Genomic DNA, 6866 nt, shown 5'->3' with positions numbered 1-6866 from the left:
AAATATGTTGGCTCTTGAAAGAATGATGAACATGAGACATGTTATTGAGAATCTGAAAAATCATAAAAATGATTCTTGAAGCAAAAAAAAGCAGCAAAGAACAAAGCTTGCAGAAAAGAAAAAAAAAAAAAAAGAGAGAAAGCAAGCAGAAAAAGCCAAAGCTCTTAAAACCAAAAGGCAAGAGCAAAAAGCCAAAACCCTTAAAACCAAAAGGCAAGGGTAATAAAAAGGATCCCAAGGCTTTGAGAATCAGTGGATAGGAGGGCCAAAAAGGAATAAAATCCTAGCTCCCAACAATCTCCGTTGGATTCGACCCTTACTCATGTGAGGTATTACTTGGACGACCCAGTGCACTTGCTGGTTAGTGGTACGCGTTGTGAAAAGTGTGATTCACAATTCGTGCACCACTTTTCTTAGTTTATTGCTTTTTATGCTATTTGACAACTAAACCTCTCATTTCAATTTGTGTAACTAGAATAGCTAATTATCAACCATTGCTTGCTTAGTCCATTAATCATCGTGGAATCGACACTCACTCACCGTGAGTTATTACATGGTACGACCCGCTGCACTTGTTGGTAAGTTGTGGATTATAAATTCCGCACCAAGTTTTTGGCACCGTTGCCAGGGATAGATTGTGACTAACAACTACCAGTTGATTGGTTGCCTAGATTAGACTTTTTCTTTGTTTTATTTTTTGTTTTAGTTTCTATCATTTATATTTTATTTTTATTCCTCTTAATTCTCGTTTCTTTTCAATTTTATTCCCCATTAACTTTTGCCTTTTTTGTCTTTGTTTATTTAAATTCTTTTTTCTTTTATTTTCGTGAGATTTACTGGGATTCTCTTCACTGTGATGTTGAGAATCCCACTTTTCTTTGTCTCTAGTTATTTATGCAGAGAAATAGGGATAAATAATCTCTTTTATACGACCTTGAGATTGAAAGGACTCTTCGAAAGCAAAGAAAACAAGCTAGAGCCCAAGAAGTTCAAGAGATCTTTGGGGATAAGTCTGAAGAGGAAGCTAAACTCAGTATGGATGATAATATTGAGAATCTTGTGGTCAATAACCCCAAAAATGTCCCGCCTGTCAGGAGAACTCTGGGGTCATATACTAACCTCAATCCTGGGAGTTGTGTGGAAAGTATTGTATCACCGGGTGTGAATGTCAATAACTTTGAGTTGAAGCCTCAACTCATCTCTTTGGTTCAGCAAAATTGTCAATTCAGTGAAAGCCTGCAATCTATTCATATCCAATTTTCTGAGGATATGTGATATAGTTAAGACAAATAGGGTTCTCGCCGATGTCTACAGGTTGATGTTATTCCTGTTTGCTATAAGGGACCGAGCTAGTCAGTGGCTCGAAACACAACCTAAGAAAAGTAAAGCAACCTAGGTGGATTTGGTTAGTAAGTTCTTATCCAAATTCTTTCCACCTCAGGGATTGAATAAGCTGAGGACTGACATCTAGACATTCAGACAGCTTGAAGGAGAGTCTCTCTATAAGGCCTGGGAGAGATACAAGGCTATGGTGAGAAAGTGTCCTCCGGACATGTTTGCAGACTGGGTACAATTATATATTTTTTTATGATGGTATCACTCTGGCTTTGAAACTTTCTTTGGATAATTCTGCAATAGGTTCTTTGTATATGAAGACCACTGATGAGGCCTTGGATTTGATAGAGATAATGGCCAACAATCAATACTTATATTCTTTAGAGAAAATCATGAATAAAGGTGTCATGGAGTTGGATGCCATGGATGCTATTTTGGCCCAGAACAAAGCTATGTCTCAAAAGATTGCCACCATTACTCCATATCTGGGGGGTATACAAGTGTCATCTATTGCTACCCAAGATCGTTCTTTTGATATGAACGGTAGAGTGTCTCAATTTGGAAGTTTTGGTTATGAGCAACCCCCTCCTGAGCAACTTAACTACATGGGTAATTCTTTAAGAATAGATAATAATGATCCCTTTTCCAAGACATATAACCCGGGATAGAGAAATCACTCAAATTTTGGCTAGAAAAATCAAAATCAAAATCAAAGACAGTCCAACTTCAACAATAACAACCCCACTAAAACCAATTCAACCGGCAAAATCCTTTCAACTAGTAACATTAATCTTTTCAATCTCACAATCCGACCCCAGTTGCTCAGAATACCTCAACATTGGAAGCATCATTAGCAGAACTCTCTAAGACCACTCATAGCTTCATACAGAAAATTAGAGCTTCAATTCGAAACTTAGAGGTGTAGATGGGATAGTTGAGCAAACAAGCTACTGAAAGGCCTCCTAATACATTCCCTAGTGATACAATTCTAAATCCAAGAGAGGAATGTAAGGCCATCTATTTGATAAGTGAAAAAGAGGTAGATACTCAAGGCTCTGGTAATGAGGTGCAAACTGAAGAAATTACAAAGGAAGCCAGAGACCCTGAGGAGCCCATTCTCTCCCCCTTTGCACATGCCAAGAGTGAGAAACCTAAGGTGGAGATCTCAGTGCCTGAATACAACCCAAGAGTCTCACCTCTTTAAAGGCCTCAATAAGAACAAAAGAATAAATAAATCCTTAAGTTCTTAGAGGTATTCAAGACACTACATATCAACATTTATTTCATAGAAGTTCTTGAGCAAATGCCTATGTATATTAACTTCATGAAGGAGTTATTATCTAAAAATAATCTCTTAAGGAAGACCAAATAGTGGTACTAACTAGAGAGTGTAGTACAATCATTCAGAGGAATTTGCCAAGTAAGATGCCAGATCTAAGAAGTTTCCAAATCCCATGTACTATTGGAAAAAACACCTTTGAAGGATCATTGTGTGACTTGCGAGAAAGCATCAACTTGATGCTACTCTCTGTAATGAAAAAGCTACAAATTCAAGAGGTGAAACCCACAAGAATAGCGCTTTAATTTGCAGATAAATCTGTGAGGCTGGCACATGGAGTGGTGGAAAATATTTTGGTAAAGGTGGAAAAGTTCTTCTTACTAATAGATTTTGTGATTCTTGACATGAAGGAGGATGACAACTTCTCCATCATTCTAGGAAGACCATTCTTAGCCACAGGGAGATCTCTCATTGATTTGGAAAAAGGTGAATTCATACTGAGAGTACACAATGAGCAGTTGATTTTCCATGTTTTCAAAGCCACACATCACTCCAATGAAGAGGGGAATTGCATGAAAATTGAGCCTATTGATCAAATTCCCCAAGGACCACCTGATGACCTGGTGCAGATTTTGCAATCCACAACTTACCAGTAAGTGCACCGGGTCATACCAAGTAATACCTCAGGTGAGTAAGGGTCGATCCCACGAGGATTGATGGACTGAGCAATAAGAGTCGAATGATCCACTTAGTCAGACAAGCAAAAAATGGTGTTTTGGGATTCACAATGCATTAAACAATAATTCAAGAGTTCGAAAAGCAAACAGTAGATTCGGTGTAAGAAGTATGTGAGAGAACAGTTAAGACTTCAGAGATGTTTATTTTTTCAGATTTACATTTCTTATCAACTTTTTGAATCATGCAAGATTCATTTCATGGCAAACTGTAATTGACTAAACCCTAATTTCTTAGTGATTTAGTCTCCTCTAACCTAATCAACCACCAATTTTTTGGTCACTTAACATAGATTAAATGGTTTGGTTCAATTCTAGTTTATTAGCTACAAAAACCCTAATTACCCAAATATAAGAGGATTATATGTCATGTATCCCATTAAGTCCAAGCAATTAGTGGTTTAGGAGGAGTTTACTTTCAAGCTAGTATTCAAGTTAGATAACTTTTCCAAGAATCAACAAGAATTCATGTAGAACAAGAGTTATTTTCCAATACACTCAAATTCATAAGATGAAGAACGAAAGTAATCCTTGAAATTAAATCAGTACATTGATAAAAATAGAATGGCAATAGTATCAATCTATAGAATAAACAGAGCTCCTAACCTTAACCAAGGAGGTTTAGTTGCTCATGACTCAGAGAGAAAACTAGGGTTCCAAAAATATGTAAAGTGTAGAATGAGGTAGAGGAGAGAAGAGAGAGCCTGAAGGGCTAAATCTTTCCCATTTTATATCTAACCTAATTTTTCATTTGAAAATAAAATAGAATAATAATTACTAAATCCTAAAAGATTGTGTTTGTGAATACAAAATAACTAAAACAAAAATAGAATACAATAATTAATGCAAATCTAACTAATGAAGCCCCTTTGTTGAAGTTGGAGCCGCGTTGCTGGCGCTAAACGTCAAATTCGGCGTTTAGCGTCCCAGGTGGCAGAGAGTTTCCTAACGTTACTGTCTTCCTGGCATTAAATGTCAGGCTTGGTGTTTAGCGCCCTACAAGGTAGAAGCTTGGTACGAATCATGAAGCACCCAACGCTACACGTCCCAAAGCTCTTAGGTGCTAAACGCCAGATGCGGCGTTTAGCGCCAGCTTAGCAGATTCAAAATTCTTCACTTTTCTTGAACACAAACTCTGCCAAACCAATCCAAACTTCATCTGAAATAATTAAAATACTAGAGCAACTCAAAGTAGCATCCAAATAGGCTTTAAACACTATAATATCATTAAAACCTTCATAAATTCAGATCTAAAATAATAAGAAAATAAAGAAAAGATGCTCACACATCACAACACCAAAATTGAATCGTTGCTTGTCCTCAACCAAATAAAAATAATATAGAACTGAGAAGTGAAATTGCCTAAGAATTGAGTTTCCAATTAAGTTCTTGTCCATTCACTGAGTGGGGTTAATGACACTGTGATCCTGAATAGATTCGGCATCTCACTATCCTTTGAAGCTCAGAAATATCAATGTCCTTCAAAACTAGAATTCGAATGATATTATGGATTCTCTTCCTCTTTAACCCTAATTAATCCTTGAACACAGATTTTTCTTATCTTTTTCTTAGTGCTTTGCACCTTTAGCCTAGTCGTAACTCTAAATATTTTGTCCCACTCTTTACTTGACACAGCAGTAACTTTGTTACATTTTACCTCGAGCCTTGCTTTGTTGCATTTCACAGCAGCTACTTGATCTCCTCGGATAGTGGTTACACGACCTCTAGAGGTTAGATACTTCATTACTAAAAATTTTGTTGAGATAAATGCAAATAGGTCGTTTATTGTTTTCCTTCCAAGGTTCATGATTCTTTGGCATCTTTAGTAATTTTTACGTATCTTTTTAAGTGGTGTTCTTATGTTTAATTTGAAGTTTTTTTGTTTTAAAATGAAGTTTTCATAGCTAATCATATATTTGGAATTTTTTTAGAATTATTATGTATTCAGGATTATTCTTTAAAGAAATACAAAGAAGAGAAGCAAACAAGAAAGTCACAAAGTGAATTCCCAAGAAAGAAGGAGAAACTAGCGCTTAACTTTAACGATTTGAAGTCCAACACCAGAAAGAGGGCGCCTAGTGCCTTCGATGGAACAGACAAGGCTGGCGCCCAACATGGGCAGGTGGTGCCCAGCGCCAGAAATTCCACTACATGGGCGCCCAGAGCCCATGCTTGATGCCCAAATTCGAAGACCATTCCACCTCCTAGTGGTCCAAAATGCATTGCCGTTTAGCGCTGATAGGTGATAAATGTCGGTCTAGAATTTACCAAAGGAATTTCATTGCAAGCATAGTCCAAACCAACAATTTATCCACCAATCAAAGTTTAGAAGGTTGTCACAATACAAATAAAAATAACCGGAAGTATCAATCCCGGGTCGTTCTTCTTAGGAATTACAATCAAGTGCTCAATTATTGGTTATAAGGAAGTATTCCTTGGATTTTGTAATAAGAGACAAGAAATGTAAAGAACAAAAGAAATAAGCTAACAACTAAGAAAACTCTTGGCAAGGAGTGAGAATTAGAAGTCCTATCCTCATTATCATCCTCAATTGTGATGGTAATTGTCTCTTGCTCTCACTTAGTCATCCTCTAACAATTGAAAGAAAGTCAAGTGAGCAAAGTTAACTCTAATCCACAAGTCCTAATCAAAGATTAGCTTTAGAGGATTTCAAGCCAACTAGCAATCCTCAATCACCAATCAACAAAAGAGTTTGATAACTCAAGAGTCTCCAATTACTCAACCCAAGCCAAAAACGCAAAATTCTACACTAAAATCCAACTAAGCATTTTATCAAACACTTGGAAGGAATAAAAGGAGAGCATGGTAATTAGCAAGAAATAATAAATCTAAAATTACAAAAAGCAAGAAAATGACAATAACAACTAAAGAAAGCAATAATAACATGAAACATCAAATTGTATTAATGGAAATAAAAGTTAAAAAAGTGCTCATAAACATAAAAATGACATAAAAGGAAAATTAACCATAGAATCTAAGACAACCAAGATGTAAGAATAAGAAATAGTAAAGAAAAGTAAATCAAAACAAGAATTGAAACCTAAATCTTTGAAAAGGAGTAATCTAAAACCTTAATTTCTAGAGAGAAGAAAGAGCTTCTCTCTCTAGAATTCTAACCTAAAACTTGATAAAACTTAACTATGACTACTTGGTTCATCCCCCTTCAATTCTTGGGTTCAATAACTTCATAAATGAGTTGGATTTGGGCCTGGATGGCTTAGAAATCGCCCCTAGCGTATTGCCTTTAAGTTGGTCATGTGCTACTTATCACGCGTACGCATGGGCCACGTATATGCATCACCTGACAGATATTCTCCCACGCGTACGCATGAACCACGTATACGCGTTGCCATGAATTCTGAAAATCCTCATTTCTTCATGAATTCTCCACTTTGCATGCTTTTCTTCTATTTCTTTCAAGCCATTCTTGCCTTTAAAATCTTAAATCACTCAAACAAACATATCAAGGCATCGATTGGGAGAAAAGTGGATTAAAT

General features: G+C 36.4%; 1 long non-coding RNA gene across 1 annotated transcript in view; it reads right to left on the bottom strand.

Annotated features, from left to right (window-relative positions):
* Positions 1-6329, bottom strand: part of LOC107639415 — a 17141-nt gene extending 10812 nt beyond the window's left edge. The window contains exon 1 of the long non-coding RNA XR_002361220.1: positions 6319-6329. This is a non-coding gene — a long non-coding RNA (uncharacterized LOC107639415). The remainder of the gene's footprint in view (positions 1-6318) is intronic.

Source organism: Arachis ipaensis, chromosome B04, assembly GCF_000816755.2.
Source record: "Arachis ipaensis cultivar K30076 chromosome B04, Araip1.1, whole genome shotgun sequence".
NCBI classification, from domain to species: Eukaryota; Viridiplantae; Streptophyta; class Magnoliopsida; order Fabales; family Fabaceae; genus Arachis; species Arachis ipaensis.
This window is presented reverse-complemented; position numbering and strand designations above follow the sequence as displayed.